This window comes from Nyctibius grandis, chromosome 7 (genome assembly GCF_013368605.1).
Source record: "Nyctibius grandis isolate bNycGra1 chromosome 7, bNycGra1.pri, whole genome shotgun sequence".
In the NCBI taxonomy this organism is placed as follows: domain Eukaryota; kingdom Metazoa; phylum Chordata; class Aves; order Nyctibiiformes; family Nyctibiidae; genus Nyctibius; species Nyctibius grandis.
Window position 1 is genome coordinate 30,550,006 of NC_090664.1, and position 15,911 is coordinate 30,565,916.

The window sequence follows — 15,911 nt, forward strand, 5'->3', positions numbered from 1 at the left end:
AGTGGACCCGATTAACTGGTCCCAGTCTCACCACGGCGCTACCCTCCATCTCCACCCCGCCCAGAACTATTTTTATTTTTCGCGAGTGGAGATCTCCACATTTCTCCACCTGTTTGCCCTGACCCCTCTTCCACCCGAGCATCCTTTGCGGGAAGAAGTGCAGGAGGAAAGGACGGGGTGGGGGAGGCGGTTAAGAGCACATCGGATATCTGCAGCGTGAGACGCGGGAGGTATCCCGGGGTTCTGACAGCTGGATCTTAAAGAAATCAGATCTGGATTAACTTGCCTGTTTTGTGAATTGTCTGCATTTGAGCAAGCAGCCCTCACTCACTCCGCTTCTGGCAGGTTTTGTTACACGTGCCTCTATAAATATATTATTCCAACCCTCTTCCCTCGTTGGGGCTTTCTCTTCAACAAAGCAGAAAGCAGAAGGAGGAGAAGCGATTTTCTTTTTTTTAAATGAAGACGTTTATAAGTAACCTAATTTCGTATCGTGGAAGTAAATTTCATGCTAGGATATATTTTGCACAACATGTAATCTTTTAGAGCCGGAAGACATTTAATTAAAGCCATATTCGGAGAAGTATAGCTTAAAAGCAGTCATACGACCACATACCTCATTCATATTCAGGATCTGCCCGCGAATTCATCTTGTTTTAATGTGGGACATCGCCTTTACGGCATAATTCTGCGAGGCCTGGGCAGCATGAGAGATAACACAAAGGCGAGCAGAGGACGAAACAGCACGGGGTGCTTTACCAGGCGCAGAGGTGTCTGTTTAATCTACAGACCACCGCTTTCTGCTTCCCAGCTCCCGACTTTCGATCAGAGGAACTCCCAGCAATGCACATGCCGTAGCTGGGGGCTGGGGGGGGAGAGGGAAAAGCCCACCGAGGGTGGGCCGGGGTGAAGCATCCCGAGCTGGCTGCTCCCGCTTCATTTCCGCAGGCTGCTGCCTACTTCACGTCGCCTTGGGAAACACGTGCGTGGGGCAAGGTCCCTTGCAAAACCCCGCAGGAGAAGGTCGGGGGTCCCTTGGTAGCCCCATTTCCTAGCGCTTCGGGCTGAAAGGGGACCTGTGGAGGGAGCGGGGATGGCGCCCGGCCGGCACCGTTCACGGGCGTCTGTGAACTTTCGGTGGCACCCGCACGTTTGAAGGGAAACCACGCTTTCTGTTCAAGTTTTTGCCCCATCTCCTGCTCGACTATTTGGTTATGCCAAATGAAGATCAGGGACCACCGAGACAATGGGGTGCAGGAAGGGAACAGGTCAGCCCCGAGGTGAGCGTGGAGCTCACGCCCGCCGCTCAGCCACCGTCCCGGGGTCTGCGGGGCTGGGATGCTGTCTGCCCCCGGTCCTTCCCGGCTCCGCCGGCGGGACCACTCGCTCTTTCGTTGAAATAACTCGTAAAAACTGCCCTGAACTCGGTGCGAGTCGGATCCGGGCTCCCCCTACGCCCTAATTCTCCCTAAGGTAACGTTTGTCCTAAGCGGCAGCTCGTTCCCCCCGCCGTCCCCGGGGCCGCTGGGGCGGGGGGCTGGTTTCCGGGGACCCGGGGGACTTGTGCGCTCCAGGGTCCTGTCAGTAAGCGCTTTTTATTTTCTTCTTCTCCAAAGAGATGGCAAAATACTTCCAAGGCGCGGGGAAAAGCGAAGAGAAATAAAACCGAAAACAAATTTCCCCCCGCCCCCAAACAAATAATCCCCCACATCCAGCCCGAGGCAAAATAAACCCGCAGCAAAACCAGCCCCCCCGCCCCCGGCCGCCTTGCCTCGCGTCGGGCTGCTGCGTTTCAGAAGGGATAAAATTCAGCGGCCAAATCAAATCGGAAAGGTTCTGGTTAGTTTCCTTGTAGCGGTAATTAAAAGTATTAATTGGTTGTGTCGACAGCTTAAAAAGACAGGTGTTGCTACTAAAAGCCTCATAATCTTCCAGTCATTACTAAGCGGCGGTGGGAACCGGGTTGGGAGAAGGAGCCGATTGTTTACGCGGTCTTTCAAGGTTTAAGAATGGAGATTATAATAATAACACTACTAATCGGACGACTTTCTCCATTCCTTTGAAAAATTAAAATAAATCAATGGTCTGCCTGCAAGCCCTCACCTAGAATAGGGCAAGAAGTCTTTCACGGACTTTGCCGCGTTTAAAATAAACTTTAAAGGGTTCCCTTAGTTTTTGTGTGCATATATATGGAGAAAAAAATGAGGAAAATATTCATCTTTGTGTCTTCGGATTTTTTTTTTTTTCATCAGGTTGCCCTGTGGCCTGTGGATAAAATAAGTTTTTACAAGTTTTCAGGACACTGATCTAAACTTCAAAGGTTCTCTCACTAAGCGGGGTCGGGACTGGTTGTGCTGCCCCTTCCACCGTGCAAAGTCAGCGGTGGCGTAGCCCGTCCATGTGAGAATGAGGGAAGGAGGAACAATCAGGCCCCCGGCGTGAGACTCGACCCCGGCTGGTTAAATGGGTGATTTGGGTTGGTTTATTTCTGGAGGGCTGCTCGGCCGTGCCCGGCCAAGAGACCACCGCGAGGGCCCGAGCATGCTTCCCGAGGGCAAGCAAAGCTGCGGGTGCGGCGGCCGGAGCGGCGTGCCCATGTCCCTGTGCGCACGTCGAGGGCAGCGGCAGCCGCACGGGAGGCCCCCCGGCAGCCTCGGGGAGCCCACAGCCGCCCTCTGAAGGCGATGCCCAGGGCTCCGGCCGGATGCCCCCCGGGAAGGGAAAACCCACCCCCCGCGGGTTGGAAACCTCCGCTCCGGGCCGCGGGCCGGGACTCCTCCGACGGCCTCCCCCTGGGCGTCCCGGCCTCCTCCTGCGCCCGCTTCCCGCAGCGCGGCTCGGCGCGGAGGGGGCGGCTCGGCGGAGGCCCGGCGGCCTCTCCTCACCGCCGTTACCGCCGCCCGCGTTGGCACGTGACGGCGGCGCGGGGCATGCGCGCGGCGGCGGGCCTCAACGGCCCTAACGCCGCGCGCGAGGGGCGGCTGCAGCAGGCGGGGACGAAGCGCCGGAGATCCCGCGGCCGGCCTGTGCCGTCCCGGGGGCGCGGTGCTTCCCGCCCGCCGCGCTGCGGGCCACCCGCGTCTCCCCGGCCTGCAGCCTGCCCGCCGAGGCCTTACGCCTCCACGCTGAGCAAAGCCCGGAGCGGTGAAGCACCCTATGAAGTCATCCCGCCCCACGGGGTCTTTTAGCCCTCCCGGTTCTGGCTGTTCCGTCCGCCAAGCCGCCGCAGGTGCGGGGCGTGCGGGCAGACGGCGGCGGGCCTCCTTCCTTCCCTCCTCTCCCAGCCCGCGGGTAAGCGGGAGGGGGCGGTGCTGCCCGCCGGCCGCTCGGGTGGTGACGGGCTCAGCGTCTCTGCCTGTCCCCGGCCTGTCTGGCCTACGGTGCGCCCGCCTCTTACTGCCACGCCGTCCTGGTCCCTGGGCACGGCAGGCGGAGGACTCTTGCCACAGCTCCGTACACTGTTAATGCTCCCCTCCCCAAACAATCTCTGAATGTTGAAGATCCCAGCTTCCGCTTATTATCGAGGGTCCTTTCACAGCTGTGAGCTCCCCGGCACTGGCACTGGCGCTGGGAGCGCGTTTGCGGGGCTATTGCTGGGGCGAGGGGTGGGTGCCGAGCGGCGGCTGCGCGCACAGGGCGCCACCGAGATGAGCCCCGCCACCCCAGCCAAGCACCCCATTCCCCAGCGGCCTTCCCTGACAGGCTGCTTGTGGGTCCTGAGGCTTAAGCCCCTGCGGAACCGCAAAGACAGCGCATGCCACAGCCTCTTCCTACTGCACATCAGTCATGACTTTCACCCCCCCCTTGCTCTAAAACAACAAACCACAGACTTACCTGAAGTGGTTTTTATTTTCACAACAAGGGATGTTTCCTGCGTTACACACATACACACAACGCATGCACACGCACACAGGCACACATATTAACCAATAGAAAAGCAAGATATGAGGGTCTCATGCTCTGCTGTGCCATGAATAATTGTTGCATTGTGTAACTTCCTACATTTTAGTTTTAATTTGCAGTGAGCCAAACAAAGATATTTGCAATTTTTATATAAGCACTCTATGTAATAAATGGGAACATTGTGCATGAATGCTGTTTTCTTCCCCTTTTCTTTAGAAGACATCATTAGCTCTGACAGCATGCAGCTCAGGTTTGGACGGAGAGGATTTTGTAAAGGGATGGACAGACAGGAAGGGCAGCAATCATGGGCTTCTTGGGGCTAAAGCTTTTTTTTTCTTTTTTATCAGAATGTTCTGTTCGATGCCATTTATCCTTGATGATAGAAAATTGCTCTGTTGCAGGACGCTGCTGCTGAAATAGAGGGCAGGAGCCAACATTTCCATTTTGCAGCTTGAAAGCTATTCAAATGAATTTGCAGAAAGGGGAAAAATCTAGAGATAAACAAATGAGAATAAATCGAGTTCCCCTTTCCTTCCTCTCCTTTCTTTCTCTCTTTCTCTTTCCTTATCCTTTTGTGGGGTATGTATGTGTGTATGCGCGAGGGAACGATTCCTTTTCTACATCAGGATTTTGGTTCATCCGTGTTTGCAGTACCTGGGAAGTGCTCTAAATCAGGGAACACTTATTTTTGCTGCTGTTTCCAGCCACTGAACATATAAACATATTAGAGAAATTTACGTGTGTGTGCAGACACGCAGCCACCCTACGAGTTCTTCACGAGGGGTGTACGTGCAGACAGACCCAGAGATGCAGCCGCTGTGGGCTCCTCTGTGTGCAGGCGCAGATGAGGACACTGAGGACGCGCACCACCACCCTGCAGCAAGTGTGATTCCTCCCCAACATTACGTGTTGATTCCGGTGAAACACCTCGTCCTTTCAGAACAATTAAAAATCTGAACTGCTTAAGCCATTAGCACTGTCCTTCCATCATAACTCATTGAGCGGGAAATCTTCATTTTCCCTCCCAGTCCATTTAGATATTTCGCGGAGTCCGAGGAGAAGTAACAACGCATCCTGGCCTATAATCCCGCATGCAGCCAAGGGCTAATTTTTTAATCATTATTTTTTAAATTAAGCATTGAATAAAATAAAGCCAGAAACATTATTTATAAATCGGACATGAATATAATGACAGTAATATGCTCTTCCTTGGCTGGTGATTCCAGGCTCAGCTCAGCTCCTCAGTTCTAATCCAAATCAATGAAACTGTGAAGCCTGTTAAACACTTCCAGCCCTTGTTCCCTCTGCACGCTGCTTCTGTGCCAGGCTGGAAATATCGGACATACCTCGACTGGGGCTGTAAAAACTCTCCGAGGTCTGAGAGCCCGGTTACCACCACAAATAACTTTAAATGAATTCTAACTTCACTCTCTTGAGCAAAAGCTGGTGCCAGTGAGTCATGGGGTTTTAGAGGATTATGCAGCTGTCCTCTTAAACGTAGGATTTTAAGCGGACCATAATATATTTGATGACATTCTGGATTTGATCAGCTTGGATTTTTTTTCACTATGTCATTTCAACCGAGTTTTACCTCGTATTAATCTATAATTAGCACGTTGGCTTCAAGCATGATGCATTTCAAAGTGGCACCTTGTGAGATGTGGTTCCCTTCTGCAAGGAAGAAAATTCTGGAGGCAGAAAAGAAACAAACAGGACAGAGAAAGAAAAAGGAGGATTGATTTATTGGCCTGGACCAACAGCTTTTCCCTAAGTGCCGAAGCAGTCAGGCATGCGACTTCACTATCGATTTTTAAATCTCCCTTCAGCCGAAAAAGATCAGCGCGCAAATAATAATAAAGTCTCATCGCCGCTGCTATGAGATTAGGCTAAACGCGGGGGCCCAGCCGTGACCAGCTCTTCCACCCGACAAGGGAAGCGGGCCGCCCCGGCCGGCAGCCCCGCGCCCGGCTTGCCGCGGGGCAGGGGGTGCTGCGGCCTCTCCTCAGAGGTGGCGGCCGGGGAGAGCACCCTTCCGTCCCGGCAGGCTGGATCCCCCGGTCCGCCCCCGGCCGAAGCCCCGCTCCGGGGGCCGGGGCAGCGCGGGGCCCGGGGGGCGCTGCACCCCAGGGCGGAAGAAGTGAGCGGAGCCGGGCCGTTCTCGGGGGATCTGCGGCCCCCCCTTCCTCGCTTCCCTCGTCGCGCTCCGCAGGCGGCCCGGCCCCGGCGGGGGCGCGGCGGCCGGAGGCGGGCCCCGGGCGGCGTTGCGGAGCCGGGCCCCTCGCCCCGCCGCCAGGCTGCCGGGGGAGCGGGCGGGAGCGGCGCACCTGGGGGCACCTCCCGGGCCCGCGGGCCTGGCGCCTGGCGGGCGGCGGGAACCCGCCATGCCGGGGACAGGGCCGCCTCCCCCGCCCCGCCGCAGCGCGGCCCCGGCGGCTGCCCCGGGCCGCCTGCGGCCGGGACCCGGCCCGGCTGTCCCGCCCTCAGCGGCTGGCGCCTTTGACTGAAGCCCCCTCGGGTGTCTGCAGCCCGCCTGTTTTCCGTGGCCCCCCACCCCCGAGTTTTGCCGTGCCCGGTGCGGGCGGCGGGGCGGCCATGAGTCCCGCTGTGATGCCTGATGGGCGATCCCAGCAGAAAACGGGGCGCCCGGCCAGGTAGGCCCCGTTCAGGGAGAGGAGCGCTTTGCAGGGGAGCTCCCTCGGAGGAGTCCGGGCCTCCCTTGCCAGGTGCCTCACTGGCAATAGAAAGGGATAAATTACGACTCGAGAGGCGAGATTAAAGCCGCTCCGGCCCAGTCTCCTGCTATTATCTGGAAGCTGAGAGCCTCTGGGCTTCCCACCCCCCACCATCCTTAATGCGGTGACTTGGGCTCAAGGAAGCCAACGCCTGCACATTGAAGCGATTGTAGAAGTCAAACCAAATATCTGTAATACCCACTGCGGTTCAGAGGGTGCTAGCCTATTTTCAGGCAGCAGATGATTAGAGTTGTAACAATTATTTGGGGGCCTTTTGTTTAAGAAACTTCAGGCCTAGATGAGGTCCATGCTTGCTTACAAGATAGTGACTACTTGTTCGGAGGGCTAGAAAAGCAAAGATCACTAGACCACGGTATAAAGTTTCAAAGGCACAAGGCTGAACAAAGAAATATTTAGAGTAGAGGTGACAAAAGCCATGGAACTGCCAGCAAATGCCAGAACAACCAAAGAAAAAAAAACCCACCCAAAACTTTGTCAGTCCTGTACTGGTAATGTGAACCAGATTGCCATGGAAAATAAAACAGTGTCATAGGCTAGGGAGCAACCTTGGCTGCAGTCTGCCCCTTTTTGTCAGCGATTCCCTCGATGGTGCCTAGCATGCCACGCTGCTGCAGTCCCTAGCCTGCTACCTCCCTTTCTCCCTACATGTCTGTGCAGGAGGTTACTGGCATGGAGGAGGGAAAGAACCTATTGAGATGGCAGCAGGGCATTTCACAGCCTCCCACCTCCACCATCCAGGGCAGAGCTGTGTCGTTTCACCAATTTCTTGCCATGCAGACCTGGCAATTCTGTTCTTCTTCAAGACAGTCCATCGCAGCACATGATATTGCTCTTTGCTCCTCCAATAAGTCAAGCTCACACTATCTTTGTCCTGTGGAAAAAGTGTATGTGGTCATGTAATTAAAGCCTGTCTAATCAGTGAGGCTCACATAAGGAACTGAATTTGGGTTGCATATGTAACCTCACGTCTGGCACTTTGTACATTTTTGAGTGAGTAACTTCACAATCTTATTGTTCTTTTAGCTTCAAGGTATATGTGTGTGAGAAAGATCTTTATGTAAACCAAGGCAAAATAAGCAAGCGTGACTTTTTTTAACAAAGTTTTTTTGAAACCGAGACTGTCCGTAGTTTTGGATTTGTGCCATGACAGCAGAAGTTGTGTCTGTTGTTTCAGTTCAGGCAGACACAGTACCTAAAAAACCTCTTCTCTCCAATGTGGGTTCAAACACAGCCGAAGTCTCATGAGAATGGCTTGAGACACAGACTAGTTATCACTTGATCTCTGGCTCCTTCTCTTCCCACAAGAGAATTAGGAAGCCTCTTTTCTGATTACGCTCATTTAAGAGATTAGGTGTTGGAAAATTAAAGAGATAAACATTTGAAATATGCATCTGTCTCCTTATTTACCACCTTTCAAATGGCTAGGTTTTAATAGTACATTGCACCAGGAAACCATTGACTTTCGGTTTAAAACTGTAAGGTTTTTGCTGTGTAACAATCTTTTTAACAGACTTCATTTCTGCAAGGGGTGAGAAATCCATGAAATCTTTACTTTACAGATGCCACAAACTATGTGAGGCTTCTGTCACTGAGAAAACTACAGACCTGTTTGGTTCTCCAAAGTAACGCTGGCTTGAAAAAGCTAGATTTTAATATCTCAACAGGTTCTTTTGCCTTTTCCAGTCCCAAGCAATTCTAGATGCAGGCTGGTCAGATCTAATACTAGTACACTAGTTACTGTGGCTCCTTCTGGGCATGTTTGCAGTTTCCCTTTGGGCATCTTCTTCCCCAGGCAGCAGGCATGCTTGGGGGATCAACTCTTAGACTGGTATGGCATCAGGGTAAGGGCAGGGCATGTGCATTCAGCCTTGCGAGCTTCAAGGACATTCTCGATCCGCCAAATACATAGTGTTTACTTCTCCTTGAACCAGATTCATAAGGTCACCTTTGCAAGAGGCCTGTTGTATCAATTTGATATTGTTACACAAATGGTAAAGCTTCTGTAAAAGTAAATGTATCTGTTTTATACCGAGTGATTTCAGAGAACTTTCTAAGGTGCTTTTATAGCCGCCCATCATCTAACTTTCCAAACACAGCTCTGTGGTAATCAGCTGTATGTAAAGACTAATTTTTTACAATCAAGGCATGTATGGCTCAGATGGGCCTTAAGCAAGGTCAGACAAGAGAGAAAATTTCATAACAGTTTTATTTGTAAGCATCCATGGCAGAAAGTAGTCAGATTGGCTGCCTCCAGACAGTCCAAGATCATGTGTGTGTTTCCTAAGTATTTGAAAACTGTGGAGTTAAAGAAAATTAACCTAGAGTTTGTAATTTTGTAAAACTTTTTGTAAAAGTTTGTAAAACTTTTTTCTCTGTGAGTTATTCAGTAACTCAGTAATCTAAGCAATTTTTCCTAGCCTGTTAATGAATTCCCCCCAGCCACCACATGAAAATAACTTGACCAATTTGAATAATATTTTACAGAGAAAAGCATATGGGTACGTTTCGCAAAGGTTGGTTGCAACATGGAACAGAGTTACTGTACCAGATACACAAAAGTGAGAGCTCCTCATACTTGAGGTTAAAAACCTGAAGATTTTTATCATTTTACTTAAAGGGAAGATTCCTCTGCTGAAAAGAGTAGGAAAACCTTAGGTTGTCTGTACAGGTATTTTCACATGCTTCCAGACACGGAGCAGTTCCTACCCCACAGCTGAATGTTCCCACCCCTTGGTGAACAGACATTCCCTCACCATTCACAGTGGCCTTTTCTGTTGTAAATGTGAAGGGAAGTGTGAGGTGGCTTTACTTACTGTTGACTATTGGAGGATAAATTACATCTGTTCGTTCAACAGATATTATAAATTAGATACAAATTTTAATAATTATGCTTAATTGCTACTTAATTACTAATTAAAAGAAACCTTTTTGTTTTTCTTTATTACAATCCCATGCATGTTTTTTTTCAAGGTTGTTTAATCAGGCAGACATTCTGAAGAACAGCCACAAATCATATTTTAGTGGAAGGATTAGAAAGATAGTATTCCATACACCATTTTGAATAAAAGCTTTGCATATGACCTAAACTTCACTACAGTTGGATCATTTCTGTCCAAGTGTTGCCAAAAAAGTATGCAGCTTTTCAGAACAAAGATGTTTTAGATGTCCAGAGCATGCTAGTACACTAAATTAGTGACAGATTTTTTTTCCCCTGTATCATAGCCCTTTGTTAAGCAGACAAACTTGCAGGCAGCGATGAGGGAAAAGAAAGTAACTTTTTAAATACACCTGGGATTTTTACTCTTCACAATAAAGTCCTTACATCAATGAATCGAGAGGAAGAGGTGGGGGAATCTTTTAGTGCTCTGTTGTAGAGTAAGGAAGATAAATGGAGATGTTGTGGAGACACAGAATGATAGTCTGCTTGAATTCAAAGAAGAGCCAGGTGAGTCATTAATCCAGATCATGCCTCGATAATTGGCTGAAGGGCAACAGCAGGGTTGACCCTACATTTATGGCTTTGAGAGAACTGCTCATGGATATCAAAATAATTTTTACTGTGCAGCAAGTGCTGGTTTGGCCCAGTTCTTCTATATGTGTGAATTGACTATCCTTTTTGAAATCAGTGCAGATATGCTGGTAACAACTGCTGAGATCTGACCCTAGGTATTTACAATTTAAAAAAATCCTGTTTTGTAGGTATGAAGTCTATTTAAAATAATTTTCCAAGCATTAGAGAGACCAACTGCTGCTAGCTGTTTAGAGGGTTGGAGTAATTATGCCCATGCACTGCACAATATAAAGCACTTATGACTGCTGTATGGATTGTTTTACTGCTGGGGGCTCGTCATTTGGAAAGGAAAAATAATCACCTATTCTCTTCTCTCTTTGCTTGTTACAAAGCCCATTGAAGTCAATGGGAGTGTTGCCATTGATTTGTGTGGGCTTTCGTCAGGCCCTGTATATGCTGCTGCAAGCTGGAGGGGGAAAAGGAGTATGGTTAAAGGGAAGAGAAGCAAGGGGGGGGAGTTAAACACAAGCAAAGAACAGAGCCCTTTGTCTATTAATTAGGGTTTACATGGCTTGTGGAAAGCAGTGTTCCTCCAACACTGGATCCCTCTGCTCCACTATTTCATTTTTACATCTCCCATGTTAGTTGCTTTTCAGATCAATATAATGCTAATAAACTATGCACTGTGTAGCACTAACCATGGCGCTCCGCCACGCTGATGCACAGGAAACGCAGGTATTGAATTGAACAAACTTCTCGAGGGTCAAAAATGCTTTTTATTTCTGCAGCTGATGCCCACTCTCCCTGAAACGTGTTGTCTGGCAGCAACACCTACACATACCACAAGAACTTTTCTCTAAGTTACTCAACAATATCTCATCGTTTGTTGTCTTTGGAGAGAGAGGAGCTGGTGGAACCGTGGAGTTTTCCTGATGAAGCCTTGACAACATGCCTCAGCTGAAACTGGAAGGGCTCACTGGACAGTCCCAGTTCATTCCCATGTCCATTTTCTCCTGGTTACACCCACCAGAGGACAGTGACAATTGGTCGCAATTAGAGAGGAAAAGTGCCATTGTATTTGACACTAGGCTGGACTCCGGAGATGATGTTCAGTCGCTGGGTGTGTCTCAAACTGCTGGTTGACCTCGGGTAAGCCATTTGGGACTTAGACTTATGATCAGTTTATGACAATTTAACAAGCTATTGTCTCAGTTGAACAGCAGTGACTGTCCTTGGGTGCACTCTTACCCAGGGCAAACACAGGCTGATGTGATCCAAACTGTAGTTATAGGAGCAAATTAAGCCAGTGCAACCACTCTGCTGCCATGAGATTGTATCCCTGAGAAGGCAACTAATCTAGTTTAAAAATATGGGACCTTTTTTTGTTTTTTCTTTTTTTTTCTGGATTGTTTTAATCTTCACCAGTTCCCAGTGGAGGTCACTCTGCAGGAATGGGTTTTTGGTAGCAATATTGGGCATACAATGGCAGTGCTGATTTAACCTGTAGTGAAACAGGTCTAGTTACTTCGCCCTTACTGTGCAGGAAGAGGATGTGCATGGAGACAGCGTATCAGCTGGTGCTTGAAGATATTTTAATGTGGTTATAAATCTGTCCTATTAGATCCAAATGAGCAAAGCACCTAAATACCTCCGTGGATCAAAGCATTTGATCCCCATCTAAAAATGGAGGAACCTTTACCTCCCTCTTCTCCCTTCTTGGTCCAGATCATAAGCTGTATAATGGACATGCTCTCACTCCATGTTGGTACAGAGTCCAACATAATGATGAACTGATCTTATCTGAGGTCTGCGCACAAGTAAAATAGATCACTAGAGTAATAGAGGGAGAGGTGTGCTCATTTGTCAGTGGAGAAAGTGGAAGGCAGCAATCAGCTTCTGGGTTCATTAAGCTTTGCTGTCTGCCAGTTAGCTCTGATCTCAGAGTAAAGATAAGAAGGGTATATCCAAGCCCCCTTCAGTAGGTAATTTCCCTCAGTAGGACTTTTTGTTATTATGTGAAGTGCTATTTTTAGAAAGTAAAGACTTTGGTAGAGAAACAGTATCTTAATAGTACAGTAAACAGGTGAGTTTATTATTTCACACTGCACACACACACTTCCTACTGTTAGGGCAATGTTTTAGTCCAGTTTTCTATCTCTTTTGGTAGACAGGCAAAATAACACGTGTATTTGTCTGTGTGAGTTAAGGATGATGTAGGACCTACTTGAGAGCACTGGAGAAAGAGGACGTCAAAAAAGAGCTCATGGAGCAGAAGACAGGTATGTGCTACCACAAAGAGGAGCCTGCCCCTTAGGGCCTGCAAGGTTATGTCTCAGAGAGTGAGGAAGATAGACCCCAGCCATCACTGAGTTGTGAAAATAAACCGCTTCTTGCAGAAGAGGCTGTATATCAATTTTACTATGTAGATTTAGTTTCATATCTGTAAGTCTGCTGAATTGATACGTGTTAGCTCTAGAGAAACTGTTCTTTGCTCAGCTGGTTTGCACTCAAAAGCAGAGTATTTACAGTTTGTTCTTAGGTGCTGAGTAATGACAACTATGTGTTGGTTCTTATAATTATGATCACATTTTACTGTGACAGTAAATATTGGAGTTAAAAAGAATGTGCAAAGAGGAGGATCTGGACGGGTCACAGTCAGGCTGCCACCCAACTCCTCTAACAAGGGCTTCACACCAGCATGTTCCAGGTCTCTGAAATGATTTCTCTTCTAATGTAGTAGCTACTAGCTAGCAATTAAATTTCTGTGTATAGAAAATGAGTCCAGCTGGCTCTGCTTCCTCTCCCTTGAGAAACTCTTCAAAGTTCTAGGTTCCCACAGCCCGGCTTCCATGGCTTCAAAGGCATAATTTGGCACATGCCCACTGGGCATGCGTTTGTCAAAGTACACATACAAAATTTCACTGTTGAAGATTTGTGCCCCAGGGAAACTTCCACTCTGAGGTGAAATTACTTCTTTCCAAATGCAATACTTGAACTATGTAAGCATACACCCTTTAACATAGTAATAGTGACTTCCAAATGCAAAGACATAGCCTCTGATTTACAGCAAGCATACCCACCGCAGATTACCTCTTAAGATATCTGAAGGCAAAGTATTATAGCAAGAGCTATTTACCCTAGATTCTGCCTCATTACAAATCATCCTTGTATGTTATGCTGGAGGAACAATAAAACAACCTCCTGCTACCCCTTACAGAGTGGCAGACAGATCAAAATGCTCTAATTTCTTACTGCTACTCATTCAGACAACCATGGTGCTCAAGTCTAACCTCCTAAACAAATCACACCTTTTTGAGACAACACAAGTACTCTTCTTTTTTTCCCACCACACACAACTTCTTATGAGGGAGGAATAGTGAATGACAAGTATTGCTCCTTCAGGGAAAGAAGCCACATGGGTTTGTTCATTGGGTGAGACACCCAAAGCAGCCTGCCCAATGGCTCTCTTTCTGAGATCTTCTCAGGTCTTCTATTCTCATAAGCTCACTCCATTTGACAGTGTTGTTTTTGACACACACAATAAAAGTTACATGAGTGACCACAGATGCCCTTGAGAAAGATTTGACAACGTACCATGTCCCAATACACAAGAACTAGTGTTTGTGTCACTGATTTCTGCTGTCCAAAGTAGTGTGTTTAGACTGACTAGTTGTCTAGACTCCCACTTCAGTCAATGGAGAAAGATGGACTGTACCATTTTTCAGATATATCTAACTTAGATTCTTTGTTTAGGGTATGGTGATGTGTTTCTGGAAGTGAACCTCTACCTCCGTAACTAAAAGGAGGCATAGGCAACTGAGTTATCCTAGATGCCCAGCTCTTAGACAGCTAAATAGAAGGAGATGGATCTCATCTAAGTGGATGAAACAAGATGCCCAAAGAACAGCTACATAGGGAAAGTGAAGAAAGATGTGTAAAAAAATCCAGCTGTGACCGGATGTTTGGCATCCTACAGATTTTCTTCTGTGCCTAGTTTATGAAGGATCAGAATAGCTTCCCATCAGACCAATTTTGCTTTTCAGTTACAGCTGTGGAAGTGCAGTATGGTTTTAGAACTAGATATAGATACAAATTAACTGCTAATCAGGAGGGCGACATGTACTGCTTGATGCCACAGGAAGCATAGAACATGTACGCTTCAGGTTACTGCAGGGATCATCCCTGTGCTCATCTCTCCAGCTAGTTTTCATATCATCTGATGGCTTCAGCAGAAAGGCTTGTGCAGGCAGGGTTGAAACCAGCAAAATAGGTAGACCTGTCTGCTATTTTATGTACCATTGGGTACATAAAATCTAGTCTTATTGATTGTTTCAGGGGAAGGAGGGGGATAGGACCTTAGGCACCTAATTAGGGCTTAGCTGTCTAAGCCAGCCTTGAGGATGAGGCCTAAGCACCTACGTATTGAGCCTGAAGGGACTCTGTTCTCAGAGAAAGACACTGCTGTAGAACTCGCCTCCCACTTTGGTCTCACTGAACCTGAACCTCTTGTCCTGCAGAGCACTAATATCTTCTCAGGCTCATTCCTGGGGACTGGTTTAAGCTTCAGGAGAGTTTCTTTTAGTGAAAAATGGCTAGTGTCAGTCTTGCTATCTGTTAAAACATTTTGCATTTGCAATAATTTCTGTACATGCGGTTTTGATTCATTACAACGTAATGAATTTAATTCATTACAACATCCTTAGCTTTCTCAGGACGGCATAGGTTTGTCTGTAGTCTTCCCTTTAGTCTGTTTCATTACCTGTAATACTCCTTCCTTTGACACAGATGGCCACAAATCAGGGCTTGTTCTGCTTAGGAAGCTAAACCATTGATGGAGTCAGGCCTTTCTTGGATGGAGTTCTACCTATTTACAAAAAACATGCAAACTCCTCTTTCTCTGACTGCAGATGCAATCAAACCACCAAAGACAGTATCTTTGCTTATAGCATCACATTTTTTTTTGTTCAGTACCCCTGATAAGCTCTCCCTTTAGGCATGTATGCCTAGATAGCTTCCTTTTAGCTGCTGTGTTTAGAGCTGATTTCTCTCTCTGTTTCAGCTAGCTTGTTTTCTTGTACATGCATATCCACAAATACACCCTTACCCAAAGCAATAACCAGCAGTACCATCTGCCCACATTATTCAAGATTTAGGGTGTACCTTTGTCTTGTCTCAGAAACCTGTGTTACCTCTTCAAAGAACTTATTTGGCTCTGTTATCTCAAATGAAGGGTGGTGGTTACTTCCATCAGCTTCAATGACTCTTCTCCTAATCTTCAACAATAATACATCATGTTCATCCTTCTTTTGCAATTACTGGGTTTTTTACTTGCTTATCTTTCATTTATCTTTGTATTGCTTTATTTGGCATTAAAATACAGAACGGAGGTGCTGGGGCCAGATTCCCCTCTCACTGACACAGTTCCACTATCTTCTATCTCCACAGATACTATATAGTGGAGATACTTTCGATGCACATCTATAAATTAAAGAAGAGATAGAGCCTTGTTTTTTCATTACTTTTGTCAACTCTGGATAGTTTTTTTGTTTTGTTTTATTTTGTTTAATTTTTGTTTTATTTTTTATTTCTCTGATACCTCAACTTTTTTTAGTTGACTTTTAAAGAGAGCTGGTAACTTCAGGCAGCGCTAAGGGAGAAGACAGAGCTAACTGAGGACCACAAGGAAATTACACGTAAATTAAGAGAACAGAAGTTAAAGGCAGGATTTTGTCTATCAAACAATC